General features: G+C 38.0%; 1 protein-coding gene across 5 annotated transcripts in view; it reads left to right on the top strand.

The window, feature by feature from the left end:
* Nucleotides 1–5,694: 5,694 nt before the first annotated feature.
* The window catches only part of LOC137238148 (ATP-binding cassette sub-family G member 8), a 103,187-nt gene continuing 93,602 nt past the window's right edge, over nucleotides 5,695–15,279 (top strand). For 2 of the 5 annotated variants that reach the window (XM_067762810.1, XM_067762806.1), the window contains exon 1: nucleotides 5,695–5,973. The gene's annotated coding sequence lies outside the window, so the exon portion shown is untranslated. Of the gene's footprint in view, nucleotides 6,432–6,575; nucleotides 6,599–15,279 lie in introns of those variants that run through there. The other 3 variants (XM_067762809.1, XM_067762805.1, XM_067762808.1) reach the window with 2 other exon arrangements.

Genomic DNA, 15,279 nt, shown 5'->3' with positions numbered 1-15,279 from the left:
GCACACAAAAGAAGCTAAGATCTAACTGAAGCCTGGAATGGTTTGTATAGCGCTTACTAAGCCAACTCAGCGGTTTAGGCCAACTTCCAACTGGAATCTTAACAAACTGAAAAACTTGTTTTTCTCACTTACACATTGATACTGAAATGATAGAAAGAGCGGTAGTAAGTAATGTTGTGACAGGTGAGTTAGACTGCGTTCTAAAGAGCATTTTGTTTATTGAGAGCTTGAATTTCAAATTTGGAGAACATTAGCCAATTTCTAGTACTGACATCTAACCTTCCGGAAAAAACCTTAGAATCTATACGTAAAATATGGGTATCAAATGAATCAGTTGCCGAGGGCTTCAATATAGAGTAACCTTTGTTGTGATATCTCAATTCGTTTCCGGGACATAGACGTAGACCTAAATTTGGATCAGAGGTTAGATTAAATTGGCTGCCCCCCGGAAAGTGAGGGACACACTTAGCCTGGCTGGCCCATTGTGATACCACTGTGTGGGCTATAGCTCCTCCTCCTTCAGATGTGTAAGAATTTGAACCAATTTGTCCTTTTGATGTAGCGTAGGATATTTTCGATTTCCGCAGAGCCAAGTTCTGCTAATCAGTCGATTAAATACTTATTCAGATATTCCATACGTATACTGGCCAGAGCAGGGCATAAACAGAGGAAGTGCTCGACGCTTTCTATCTCCTCGTCATCCCTGCAGCTCGGACAAACATCGTTGCTTGGAATTCCCATGCGCTCGCCGTATTTCCCATGAGGTAGTGGCCCGTTAGAATCTCAATCAGTGGACCTAAGGAGATGAGGTACCTGGTTCTATTCTCATTTATGCGAGACCAGATTTATTTGGACAACTCGTATGTGGGTTCTAGCGTCCATCTGGAATTTTCCTTCTTGGTGAAAAATTATGTTAGCCAGTATATGCATGTAGCAAGAGCATAATCAATGTCCTTCAGCTGTATTAGCTATGTCTGTCCAGTAGCCTTCCTCGCTAGTTCATCGGCAGCACAGTCCCCGGGTACACCGCTGTGACTTGGGAATCATACAACAGGGAGCAGGGGTGCATGACTTTGAAATTAGTTAAAAAATGTTTAAATATTACTTTATAATTTTAAATAAGATATATAAACTAAGTATTCCTGATAGAAAGTAAGTTTTTAGATTATTATCTGAAAGTCTTATCAGATTGGCGATAAAAACAAATACTTGGCGCAATTTACCTCCGAGGAGATTAAGGCTGAGCTTCTCTTAAAATTTTCACCGTGTTACTTTTTTTATTTTTTGCCAACTCATAGCAGAAATACACTCGGAGTGAAAAACTTGCTGCTAAATTGTTTATGTTGCTCTGCCTGGCGCTTGAACCCAGGATCTTCGAAGTGTTCTTTTTTGTCAGAGATATTATCAAAATGAACTGATGCAAGTATGTGGATCTGCGATGGGTTTGCGATATACATAACACTTTTTTGTCTATATCCATGGATATTGCCTTAGCTCCGTCGCCGGAAATGGCGCTTTGACGCTAATAGGCCATGAAGCGGAAGCTTAGACGACAGAAATGATAAGCAAGCTGGACTTAATACGTTGGCCATCAAACTTCTTATTTAAAAATGGCGTAGTGAAGGAGTGGGCCGATCTCACGATGTCACCAATCACAGAAGGTCTAGGCAAGTATTTTCTCTCATTGGTCAGGTAAGATTGAAGATAACTTGTACGATTGCTGACAGATGACTTTATATGGAATAAATCCCTTTCTTAGATCAATGAGGTAGCTCTATATTGCGATTTTCATAGGCGAATGAAACTTTATTCCCATTGCAACATAGAAAAGTGTTCCAGAATATATGATCTTATTACTTTAAACGAGCAATTCGTGTATATTTGTATATTGGTATAGCCGAACGTTCTCGGGAACGGCTCAACCGATTTAAATGAAATTTTGCACAGAGATAATGTAGCACCTTCTAAGACTTTCTACCTAGGTTGTGCCACTCAGAATGTCTCACAAGGTTGCCACCTATTCTAAATTTTAAAAAAATTATGCCGATATGGGTATCAAACGAAATGTATTTCACTCCGCATTACAATAGGAACAATTTTATGTTTTTGAAATATATTTTTAAGGAAATCAAATATTGGTAAGTAAAAATATATAATATATGTACATATAAAAAAAGTAGGGTTTGATTAATGGTGACATGTAGAACAAAGTATGTTATGTGGCATATTCGAAGATTGCCGAGCAACGCTCGGTCGCCCATGTACTAACTTAATTACACTGAGGAGAATGACATGGCTAAAATTACAGGATAGATAAGATAAAAACGGAAAACCTTAACTCCTTACAACCCAGAAAACATTTCTTAATTTATTTGGCGAAATGAATTCTGATAATTTTTCATCTCAACTCTGGAGGAGGGAGGGAGAGAAACGGCGGAGGGCCCATGTTCAACACACTCCGCTCAAAATATGAAGGGGTATAGGTCTGGGCTATAGACGAAACATCAGCAGGTCCATCAGTCTTACCCACAGTGTTGATCAGGCGTAGGACTATGCGATACAAAAAACATGTGGACAGTCTCACAAACTCAAGGTAATACGATCTTTTTGTTGACAGCCAGGCTACCTCAAATGCATTAAAACTCAACCTGATGAAATTGGATATAGAACGGAGATGTGGAGCCTCGTAAGTATCCATTGGGCATCTCAATGTGAACCTTTGTTGGATCACCGGACACAGCAACATTTGAGGAGAATTCAAGTGGTTTTTAACACCTTATAGGAATTTATTTGATTCGACGAATGTTCTCCCACCAGCACTCAAAGGGGGCATTCTCTTCGGTCAAAAGTGTTTCCAAATAAAACAAGTAAGGAAGGTTAAGTTCGGGTGTAACCGAACATTACATACTCAGTTGAGAGCTATGGTGACAACATAAGGGAAAATAACCATGTAGGAAAATGAACCGAGGGAAACCCTGGAATGTGTATCAAATGAAAGGCATTAAAGAGTATTTTATAAGGGAGCGGGCCATAGTTCTATAGGTGAACGCCATTTAGGGATATAGCCATAAAGGTGGATCAGGGTTGACTCTAGAATGCGTTTGTACGATATGGGTATCAAATGAAAGGTGTTAATGAGTATTTTAAAAGAGAGTAATCCTTAGTTCCATAGGTGGACGCCGTTTCGAGATATCGCCACAAATGTGGACCAGAGGTGGCCCTAGAATTTGTTTGTACAATATGGCCATCAAAGGAAAGGTGTTAATGAGTATTTTAAAAAGGAGTGGGCCTTAGTGGATGCCGTTTCGAAATATCGCCATAAAGGTGGACCAGGGGTGACTCTAGAATGTGTTTGTGCGATATGGGTATCAAATTAAAGGTATTAATGAGGGTTTTAAAAGGGAGTGGTGGTTGTTGTATAGATGGTCGCCTTTTCGAGATATCGCCATAAAGGTGGACCAGGGGTGACTCTAGAACGCGTTCGTACGATATAAAGGTGGACCAAGGGTGACCCTAGAATTTGTTTGTACAATATGGGCATCAAAGGAAAGGTGTTAATGAGTATTTTAAAAGGGAGTGAGCCTTAGTTCTATAGGTGGACGCCGTTTCGAGATATCGCCATGAAGGTGGACCAGGGGTGACTCTAGAATATGTTTATACGATATGGGTATCAAATTAAAGGTATTAATGAGGGTTTTGAAAGGGAGTAGTTGTTGTTGTATAGGTGGTCGCATTTTCGAGATATCGCCATAAAGGTGGACCAGGGGTGACCCTAGAATTTGTTTGTACAATATGGGTATCAAAAGAAAGATGTTAATGAGTATTTTAGAAGGGAGTAATCCTTAGTTCCATAGGTGGACGCCGTTTCGAGATATCGCCATAAAGGTGGAGCAGGGGTGACCCTAGAATTTGTTTGTACAATATGGGTATCAAAAGAAAGGTATTAATGAGAGTTTTAAAAGGGAGTGGTGTGAAGGCGTTTTCCAGATATCGACCAAAATGTGGACCAGGGTGACCCAGAACATCATCTGTTGGATACCGCTAATTTATTTATATATGTAATACATACCAAGATTTTAAGGGTTTTTTAATTCGCCCTGCAGAACTTTTCATTTTCTTCTACTTAATATGGTAGGTGTCACAACCATTTTATAAAGTTTTTTCTAAAGTTATATTTCGCGTCAATAAAACAATCCAATTACCTTACCATGTTTTATCCCTTTTTCGTATTTGGTATAGAATTATGGCATTTTTTCATTTTTCGTAATTTTCGATATCGAAAAAGTGGGCGTGGTCATAATCGGATTTCGTTCATTTTTCATACCAAGATAAAGTGAGTTCAAGTAAGCACGTGAACTAAGTTCATTAAAGATATGTCGATTTTTGCTCAAGTTATCGTGTTAACGGCCATGCGGAAGGACAGATGGACGACTGTGTATAAAAACTGGGCGTGGCATCAACCGATTTCGCCCATTTTCACAGAAAACAGTTAACGTCATAAAATCTATGCCCCTACCAAATTTCAAAAGGATTGGTTAATTTTTGTTCGACTTATGGCGTTAAAAGTATCCTAGACAAATTAAATGAAAAAGGGCGGAGCCACGCCCATTTTGAAATTTTCTTTTATTTTTGTATTTTGTTGCACCATATTATTACTGGAGTTGAATGTTGACATAATTTACTTATATACTGTAAAGATATTAAATTTTTTGTTAAAATTTTACTTTAAAAACAATTTTTTTTTTTTAAGTGGGCGTGGTCCTTCTCCGATTTTGCTAATTTTTATTAAGCGTAAATATAGTAATAGAAGTAACGTTCCTGCCAAATTTCATCATGATATCTTCAACGACTGCCAAATTACAGCTTGCAAAATTTTAAATTACCTTCTTTTAAAAGTGGGCGGTGCCACGCCCATTGTCCAAAATTTTACTAATTTTCTATTCTGCGTCATAAGTTCAGCTCATCTACCAAGTTTCGTCGCTTTAGCTGTCTCTTGTAATGAATTATCGCACTTTTTCGATTTTTCGAAATTTTCGATATCGAAAAAGTGGGCGTGGTTATAGTCCGATATCGTTCATTTTAAATAGCGATCTGAGATGAGTGCTCAGGAACCTACATATCAAATTTCATCAAGATACCTCAAAAATTTACTCAAGTTATCGTGTTAACGGACGGACGGACGGACGGACGGACATGGCTCAATCAAATTTTTTTTCGATCCTGATTATTTTGATATATGGAAGTCTATATCTATCTCGATTCCTTTATATATGTACAACCAACCGTTATCCAATCAAACTTAATATACTCTGTGAGCTCTGCTCAACTGAGTATAAAAATGCGGGAAGTTCCCATGCATGCCTGTATTGAACCGAACATAACCTAACATATTTTCGTCTTGTTTTAACCATAAAAAATAATGTGAAGCTTTCTGTGAAATGCAAACAAATTTTCACGGTGTATCGACTCTCACCTGCGCTCAACTGAGAGTTAATACTTTATTTGACTTATCTACTTTGACCACTTGCGCGCCATTCAACACACACACATACGCATGTAAATTTTCTAAATAAATTGAAAAGCACGCTGACACCCAACTGGAAATTCAAATTCACTTCCAGTTAAAATTTCAAGTTAGACTTGCCGACTAATATGGCGTCAGAGGCCAAGTTCAGTTTAGTTCAACAAGAGAGTTTGCGCACGTCAGTTAGTTGGCGCTCGGCGCGGCGTGAGTTTCAATTATATACAAATAATCAAATTATACTGAATTACAAGAAAAAAGAAAAAGATTTCAATAAGCATGCTTTAAAACGTTATTATTTATTTTAAAAATACATAATCAAAAGCAAAATACATAAGTGAATTGTAATAAGATAATATAATATAAAAGTTAAAATGCAGTGTAAATATTTAAAAAAATGTGCTTGGAAATAAGAAGAAATTGCATATCTAGCCAACTATAAGAGCGAAAAGGTAGGCAATGCAATTCAAAAGTATTCAACTAGAATCCAATAAGAATTGTGAAAAAGTGCTAAAGCCGAGAATACAAAGAGGCGTACAAAACGGAATTTTTTTCTATTTTTGCAAATTATCAGAATGATAGATACATAAATAGTAAAAATGTATAGCATACTTACACATAAAAAAGAATATAGAATTATTTCATATATATATACATATAATAGTGAGAGATGTATAAAAATCGGTTATGTGTTGAATGTTTTTGAGCGCTGAAAATTTGTATTAGTGGTATGCACATTTTGATGCTACATTTACACCTACACATATAAGCATACGTGAATTTTTTGTTAGCTCAAGTGAATTCAACAATAAACAAAATTTAACAACAACAACAATCAATTTTGTTTTCGTGGAATTCGTTAAGCAAATTAGATCAACAAAAGTGCATTTATAAATAATAAAAAATTCTGGTAAGCTGAACACCTTTTTAAATATACATACACACACACATACATACATATGTGCATAAAACACGTTTACAACAAATGCAAATGCAGCAAAAAATCAAATGGGCGCAATTATTTCACCTTTATGATGATGATTTCTTTGAACGGAAATACCGCTTACGAGGTTTAATGTAAATAAATTTCATTTGAGATTGGCCCTCTTTGAATTTCACTTTAGTTTGTCAAGAACTGCAGGTGTAGAAAAGATGTAAGAAGTATTTGCATTCGTTTATGCGTATATATATTTGTTTACATCACACTGAAACGTTGAATGACTCTGTGTCATCTGTTGATTCATATATATGTATATAAGTAATAGGGTGGTCCTTATAAATCAACTAAACAATTTTTCCAATCCCATCTATTCAAACGGTATTACCAAAGCCTCAAATAATACACATTTCTGTTCCGGTTGAAGATCATTGGGCTAGGGCATGAGGTGTTTTGTTTTAACCATATTTACGCAGCATGAGCCCAATATATAAGTGCGCGGTATGCATTTCCACTAACCAAAATATATACATATGTCCCTCCTATTCATCTTAGAATGGCTGACCATCGTTATTCGTTGTATGGCGTTTGCAAGCTTGTTTAACCGATGCTGAGAGATCTAATTCTTAGTGATTTCCGGTGTATAAGGACATCCTTCCTTTTTTTACGATACCCCACTACTTTAATTAGAAAAGACTGCACCTTTTCGCCAGGCTTTAGGCCTCTTGTTTACAGTGTCGACTATACACTTGATGCCATCATTGCTGATCCGAGAGGCCAAAGAGCTGCTTGACTAATAGGATTTAGAGCCACCCTATTACCGATACTATTTGTAACCAGGAATGCTTTACGCGGCTCCTGGTCAGCGAGGATCTCGTATTGAAATATGCTCACTGAGTCCGGCAGGTTCAAAGGTGTGAACGTAGTTGCGAGTGCTGCATCGCCTTCCACTCCCACTCTACTTCAGATCCGGCTACGAAAACTTACACGCTCTGAATGGGCTCCTGACCTTTCCCGCCGTTCCCTGTTGAGATGAAAATCTAAAGAGCTTGCACCGAAGACGTTGAGCAAACCCAATTCCCTACAGATACCTAACTAGCGCAGTTCGTTGCTCACGTAGAAAACTAGCGTAGTCCAGCTAATCTAGACTTAAGCTTTCCTAACGAACTGTATAAAAGTTCCACGCGAAGAACTCAAATGTGCTAGTCCTCCAGGCAAACACAAATTGTGCTGGTCTTCCTTGGAAATTTGCAGCGTGCTAGACTTTTGCCGAAACAATCCTACTTAAAAAAAAAAAAAAATTATGTGAGGCGCGATAACCTACGAAGAGATTTTAACCAGAGCTTCACTTCCGATTTGCGTCGTGCTTCCTTTAATTTTTCCTACAAATTGGCGAGACGAGACCTAGATATTTTATGCCGACTCGGAACGGTATCTGCAAGGCAGATTAGTTTTCACTGAGACCCTCAACTTTCTTCTAATTGGAAAAACTTGTTTCTAAGATTTTGATGTTGCTTTTCCCGAGGCGTGAACCCAGGATCGTCGGTGTGGTAGGTCGAGCTCGCTACCATTACACTACGGCGGCCGCCTTGATGCAAATATCGATCCGTGGCACTTTTCATATCAAGAAAACTTCCTCTGTTAGGTATGATTTAATCCCCTCTGTGATCGCACCACACTCAAATCGTGTTCACTTCGATCGACACCAGTTCCCTGCAGATGGATATGTGCAATAAATACACTTAACATACATGCCATAAGTTTTGAATTAGAGTCTTTTTCTGTTAGGCATTTTATGGTAGGTCCGTGCGAGTATGCAATTTTATACAAAAAAACTTAACGTCAATACTATTTTACTTTGTGCAATGTATTTTAACGAATTTTCGGCAGAAATACACTCGTAGTGTTTGTCAAATCATTGCTGAATGGGTTATGGCTAAAGTTTCAAAATAAGATATAAGGAGATTGTTAAGACTAGTGTTACATTGGTAAATGTACGTCTACAAGTTTTACTGTGGAGACTAAATATGTTTGCTCATAATTGCATTTTTACATTCTATGTATGTATGTAAGCACCGCAATTTTTTATGCTGAAACAAGTGCTTTTGTGTATGTTACCAAGACGTGTTTTGTGTACTTGCGCTGTTCTTTATGTTTGCTAAATGCCTTTCAAGATCTTTGACCTATTGCAACAACTCCAAGTCTACTACATATTTATATCTATGTACCTTCGTCCAACTGTAGTACAAACGAGTATAGGACATTACTATGCTGGTGAATTGACTGCAGAATTGTTCTAACTTTGGGCTTTTTCCATTTTATTCTTTAATATTTCGTCTTACAAGGTTGTACCTTTAACGCGAACGTATAACACCTATGTCAGCACCTGCATATAAGTGCCTTTGTAATTACGAAGCTAATTTATATATTAGGGCTAATGTTCTGCTTGCTGTTAAGCATATAAATGTACGTTCATATGTTGGCTTTCTGGTTCTTTAGTATTCTATGAAGTGCTCGCTTAATGCGTTATGAAGGAAACTGTTATGTCTAAAAATATACTTTTCGTCTGGAATTATTAAGAGGAAGTACAAAATTAACGCTAGCTGTGTGACGAACTGTGTAACTGGTTATTAAAGAAGTGATTCATTAAACAAGTTATTCTTCACTAAGAAGTGAATAAAAATAATAAGGGCGTTCAAGAAATGTTAAATACGGTTGTTAAAGCATTATTTTACCAAGTTAATAAAATAAATGCCAAAATTCTTAAGCAAATTCATCTATATACATTACGAAATATAACCAGACAGGTGAAGTCAGTAGTACAACAACAAATTATCCGGCAATGAATTTTAAAGTAGTAGGGAGGGAAAATTTGTGGTACTATTTTGATACCTAACGGCCAAACACATCGCGTTAGCAACTTCAACAAGGCTTAAAGCCTCGGGGCAGCTTCAGTGCAGAACTTATGGCCACAGTAGTTTAGCTCCATCTATCATTGGGCAAACAGTATATATGGTCCCGTTCCTGAGCTTCGAAGATAATAAAAATAAATGTAAGGCGCGATAACCTCCAAAGAGATCTAAGGCCGAGCTTCTCTTCCAATTTGCGTCGTGCTCCTCTTGATTTTCCCTACAAATTGGGCGGACGGGACCTACATGTTTTATGCCGACTCCGAACGGCATCTGCACGGCAGATGAGTTTTCACTGAGAGCTTTCCATGGCAGAAATACACTCGGAGCGCTTGCCAGACACTGCCGAGGGGCGACCCCGCTTAGAAAAATATTCTTCTAATTGAAAAACCTTATTTCTAAAATTTTGATGTGCTTTGCCGGGCTGTGAACCCAGGGCATACGGTGTGGTAGGCGGAGCAAGCTGCCATCACAGCACGGTAGCCGCTTCAAAGATATTGGGGCCACAATTGAGATGGAGGGAGGGTTGGTGTCGAGGTGCAAAAATGGCAGAACATACTATACACGTGTATACGGACGCTTCCAAATTAATGTAAGGTTGGGTCTGCTGTTTACTGTGTCGACCCAGAGATAAGTAGATCCTACAGGCTACCAAATTACTAAATATTTCTTCAGGCGGAAACTGTAGCAGTGAAGAAAGTAGCAAGAACTCTGGAGGATATATGGAATATATATTCGACTAGGTCGATTTATTAACCGATATCGCGCCATCGATTTTTCGATAGCATTTGGGCTCAGGATAAAACGTTCCACTACGCATATCCGAAAAAATAAATTTCGAAGCTGCGAAAAAAAATGGCGAAAGGGCAAATTTTTCGACCAAAACACTCCCCAAAGCCCAAAAAATATTTTTTTTTTTTCAAAAAACTGTTATCGCCAACGTTTTCACAACAGTTTTTTGAAAAAAAAAAAAATATGTTTTGGGCTTTGGGGTGTGTTTTGGTCGAAAAATTTACCCTTTCGCCAATTTTTTTTCGCAGGATCGAAGATTATTTTTTTGGGTATGCGTAGTGGAACTTTTTTCTTCCTGTGCCCAAATACAAATCGACCCAGGTTAATATATATATATTGATAGTCAGACCGCGATTAGGGCAATAATCTCACATAGTACTTCATCAAAAAGTGTTCTGGAATCCAAAGAAGCATTGGAAAAACTTCGCTTAGGCCGGACCATACATCTTTACTGGGTTCCCGGTCATAAAGAGATAGGAGGTAACGAAACGGCCGATGAGTTAGCAAAGGAGGGTGCAACACTCACTGAGTCGACGATAGACGTCCCAATCGGCTTGGGAGAAATTAAAAGGAGACAGGAGTTGCATATGATCTCCATCAAGCAGGAAAGGCGTGGACAAAAGCGCGGGCTGCAAAATTTCTAAGATCATGTGCAAAGCCTATGATATTAGGGATCACAAAGTGGCTCATATACCTGAAGAGAGAAGACTTAAGGCTCACGATGGACATACTGACTGAATACTGCCTTCTGGCGTCACATGCTTATAAGTTAGGCTTTGTCAGTAACACAAAATGTGAGCTGCAGGAAGAAACGGTTGAGCACGTTCTGTGTGCGTATCCTGCACTCGCCAAGTCCCTTGACTTCCAGTTATTAGGGGCGGCAGAGTTGCCAGATCTCGAGGCATCAACTAAGCTGGGTCCTAGAAAATTGCTGGTATTTGCCAAGAGGACGGAGTTATTCTATAACTTATGTCCTGGCACCTGATTGGGGTTCTTCCGTTTGGTCGTCAAACAAATTCTGGTAACACTATGGACACATTCAGTCTATGTGAGGTCTTTAATGACCGGCCAGTTCAACCTAACTTTGCTACTTTTTTACTACCAAAGGTTAGCAACAGAGAGGGAGTGAGAAACGGTGCTATACAGAGCTCTTTGTAAACTATTACTTATGAATAATTCTAAAAGTTGTCAGAGTGCCAGAAACGTTTCAAGCTTGTAAAATACTTGAAAATTAAAACTGCTTCTCGTCAAGCATAGCTTATGGCGAGCACCCTGCCTTCAGCCTTAGTAATGTAATGTGCGAAAAAAAACCGAACTCGATATATTTCCACATTGGAAATGAGGACTTGAAAGGAAAGAGACGATAAAATAGAGGAAATCGGGAAAAAGAAGAGCAAGCTGGAGGGAATTCGGAAAAGAAAAGAGAACATGAGGAATATAGAGAGTGAGAGTAAAAGTAAAGCGAAAAAGAAAAAGATGGAGAGTGAGAATATAGGTGAGAATAAGGGTAATGGTTTGAGACAAAGTAGTAAAAAGAGCTTAACAGGAAGATTAAGAAGAGGAATAAGATTTAGAAAAATAGTGAGAGTTCGACTTGAGTAAGAGCAATAGCGATAGAATAAGAGGTAAAGCGGGAAGATTTACGGAAGAACGAAAGTGGTGAGGAAATTGAATGAGCCGATTAAGGTAAAATAAAAAGCACATATGGGATAGGAAATAATAGAGGAAGACAATAAGACAGGTAGATAGATAGAAAAAATCACAGCAATGTCTGTCTGGTTTGATCATACCACTGGGAGCATTTCATGTTTTTTTAAACGTTTTAATAAGCTAAAGTTTCGTTTTGCTATCAGGTAAATGTATAAGCTATGATTTGTTGGAGCATCTTTGCTGTAAAGCCTATGCCGCTGCAGGGCGGTATGGCCTACAAGTTTGGCATGTGGTCATACCAAATCGTTCCCGATATGGTCGGGCTAGTACTTTTATGGTGCTTGTTACCGGAACGTACGGGATCTGCATCCGGCAAAGGACCATCAACATAGATAACACTCCCCTAGGCTTTCGGGGGGATGTCCTCATCGCTACAACAACAAAAATTGTTATGATATTGGTGTATATAATAACTAGTATGCCATCTGGTATAATGCTGGCGCAGAGGCTAACTAGTGTGTTAATTGGTATGACCTCGATACATACTCTGCTTTGTGTGGCATCTGGTACGATTTTGCTGTATATAATGACTAGTTTGTCAACAGGTATGATGCTGATGCAGAGCCTGGCAATTGATACTTTGAAGGACATCGTTAAAAATACCAGTTGCTAATATGGATAAAATACAGAACTCTAAATTGTTGGGAATTTTGACAAACTAGTGTACAACTAGTTGGTTTGACTGCATGGATGTTACAATTCAGTTAAATATTTCTGCGCCAAAGTGATCGAGACATTCTTTGTTCACTTTGTGGCATTTGCTTGCCTTCCATTCTTGGTATCTCAATTTTTATTATTTTTTCTTCCAACAAAATATTTGTATGTGGATTGTGTAACAACATCAACGCGCTCTTATAAATTGCTTTTATCTTCTCCCTTTTGCTATTTCAAACTCTATTTTCTATACTTATTCCTTACCAAGTCACCAGCACCACCCAGCTATGTTTTTTATTTTGCTTTTTAGCTCTTAGTAAAATAATACCAGTTTTCGCTGCAAATTCGCTTTTCAAGCTCTTTTCGGTGCCTCTACTTCGTTGCACATTACTACTATTATAACAATGGTACCTTGATTGTGCACACATGAGGCTTGGTGGACATGGTAATATGCACCAACGATGCCAACTTTTCCTACATAAGCAGATGCTTCTCCTCTTAAAACCTTTAAAAATGCAATAACACAATTTGAGGGATTGCCACTCTAGAGACAAGTGAATGCCCCCAATTGTAATACTATTCCTGCACCATGCATGTAGCGTGCCCTAGGATGTGAACATAAGAGCCTAGGCATTTTAAGCACATTACCCCATACTGTGGCGGTACTTTTCCAGACGGATTTATAACACTTAATTACGCCTGGTGACATTGAAAATACACTCACGCTGTAGGTTCAGTCGAATATACAAAAACTTCGTATTGTAACGAATGTTGGAAATTTGCTGATAATTATGCATCTTCTACCAACGTTCGAATCGCTGAACTGTCGATCATATTGCAATAAAGCGCGCTAGTCAAATACGCCTATTTAAGCCCCGTATAGTTAGATTAAAGGTCTTTCTTTTTATACTCAGCAGAGCAGAGCTGACAGAGTATATTAATTTTGTTCGCATGGCGGTACCCCGTAACGGCACAAACTTATCGAGATAGATATAGACTTCTATATGTAACCCGGCCTATGAAAAGGTGGCTTATGACTCAAAAAAGAAATTGCGAGAAACAGTTGTTAAAGATAAACAATGCACTTATTCAGTTTCTTAGTAGTTTTCTTTTTTTTTTTTTGAGTCATAAGCCACCTTTTAATAGGGCGGGTCACATATATCAAAATAATCTGGGCGAAAAAAGAAATTCATTTAGCCATGTCCGTCCGTCCGTCCGTTCGCAAACACGATAACATTTAACACGAGCACTTTTTTAGGTATCTTGATGAAATTTGGTATGTACGTTCCTGGACACTCATCTCAGATCGCTATTTAAAATGAACGATATCGGACTATAACCACGCCCACTTTTTCGATATCGAAAATTTCGAAAAACAGAAAACTGCGATAATTCATTATCAAGGACAGAGAAAGCAATAAAACTTGGTAGGTGGGTTGACGTTATGACGCAGAAGAGAGAATTAGCAAAATTTTTGACAATGGGCGTGGCAACGCCCACTTTTAAAAGAAGGTAATTTAAAAGTTATGCAAGCTGTAATTTGACATTCGTTGAAGATATCATGATGAAATTTGGCAGGAACGTTTCTCCTATTACTATATATGTTCTAAATAAGAATTAACAAAATCGGATGACGAACACGCCCACTCTTTAAAAAAAAAATTTTTAAGTCAAAATTTAACAAAAATTGAAAATCTTTACAGTATATAAGTAAATTATGTCAACATTCAACGCCAGTAATGATATGGTGCAACCAAATACAAAAATAAAAGAAATTTTCAAAATGGCCCTTTTTCATTTAATTCGTCTAGAATACTTTTAATGCTATAAATCGAACAAAAATTTACCAATCCTTTTGAAATTTTGTAGGGGCATAGCTTCTATGACGATAACTGTTTTCTGTGAAAATGGGCGAAATCGGCTGAAACCATGCCCACTTTTTATACACAGTCGACCGTCTGTCCTTCCGCTCGGCCGTTAACACGATAACTTGAGCAAAAATCGATATATCTTTACTAAACTTAGTTCACGTTCTTACCTGAACTCACTTTATCTTGGTATTAAAAATGGGCGAAATCAGACTATGACCACGACCACGTTTTCGATATCGAAAATTTCGAAAAATGAAAAAAATGCCATAATTATATACCAAATACGAAAAAAGGGATGAAACACAGTGATTGGATTGCTTTTTGACGCAAAATATAAATATAGAAAAAACGTTGTAAAATGGGTGTGACACCTACCATATTAAGTACTTAGAAGAAAATGAAAAAGTTCTGCAGGGCGAAATCAAAAGCCCTTGGAATCACCGCAGGAATACTGTTCGTGTTATTACATATATAAATAAATTAGCGATACCTGACAGATGATTTTCTGGGTCACCCTGGTCCACATTTTATTCGATATCTCGAAAACGCCTTCACATATACAACTGAGGGCCACTCCCTTTTAAAACCCTCATTAATACCTTTAATTTGATACCCATATCGTACAAACATATTTTAGAGTCACTCCCGGTCCACCTTTATGGCGATATCTCGAGAAGGCGTCGACATATAGAACTATGGCCCACTCCCTTTTAAAATACTCTTTAATACCTCCCTTTGATACCCATGTCATACAAACACATTCCAGGGTTACCCTAGGTTCATTTTTCTAAACGGTAATTTTCCCTTATTTTGTCTCCAAAGCTCTCAGCTGAGTATAAAATGTTCGGTTTCACCCGAACTTAGACTTCTTTACTTGTTCTAAAT

Source organism: Eurosta solidaginis, chromosome 1, assembly GCF_040869045.1.
Source record: "Eurosta solidaginis isolate ZX-2024a chromosome 1, ASM4086904v1, whole genome shotgun sequence".
In the NCBI taxonomy this organism is placed as follows: Eukaryota; Metazoa; Arthropoda; class Insecta; order Diptera; family Tephritidae; genus Eurosta; species Eurosta solidaginis.
Note: the sequence above shows the minus strand (reverse complement) of the source record. Positions and strands in the feature narration are given on the sequence as shown.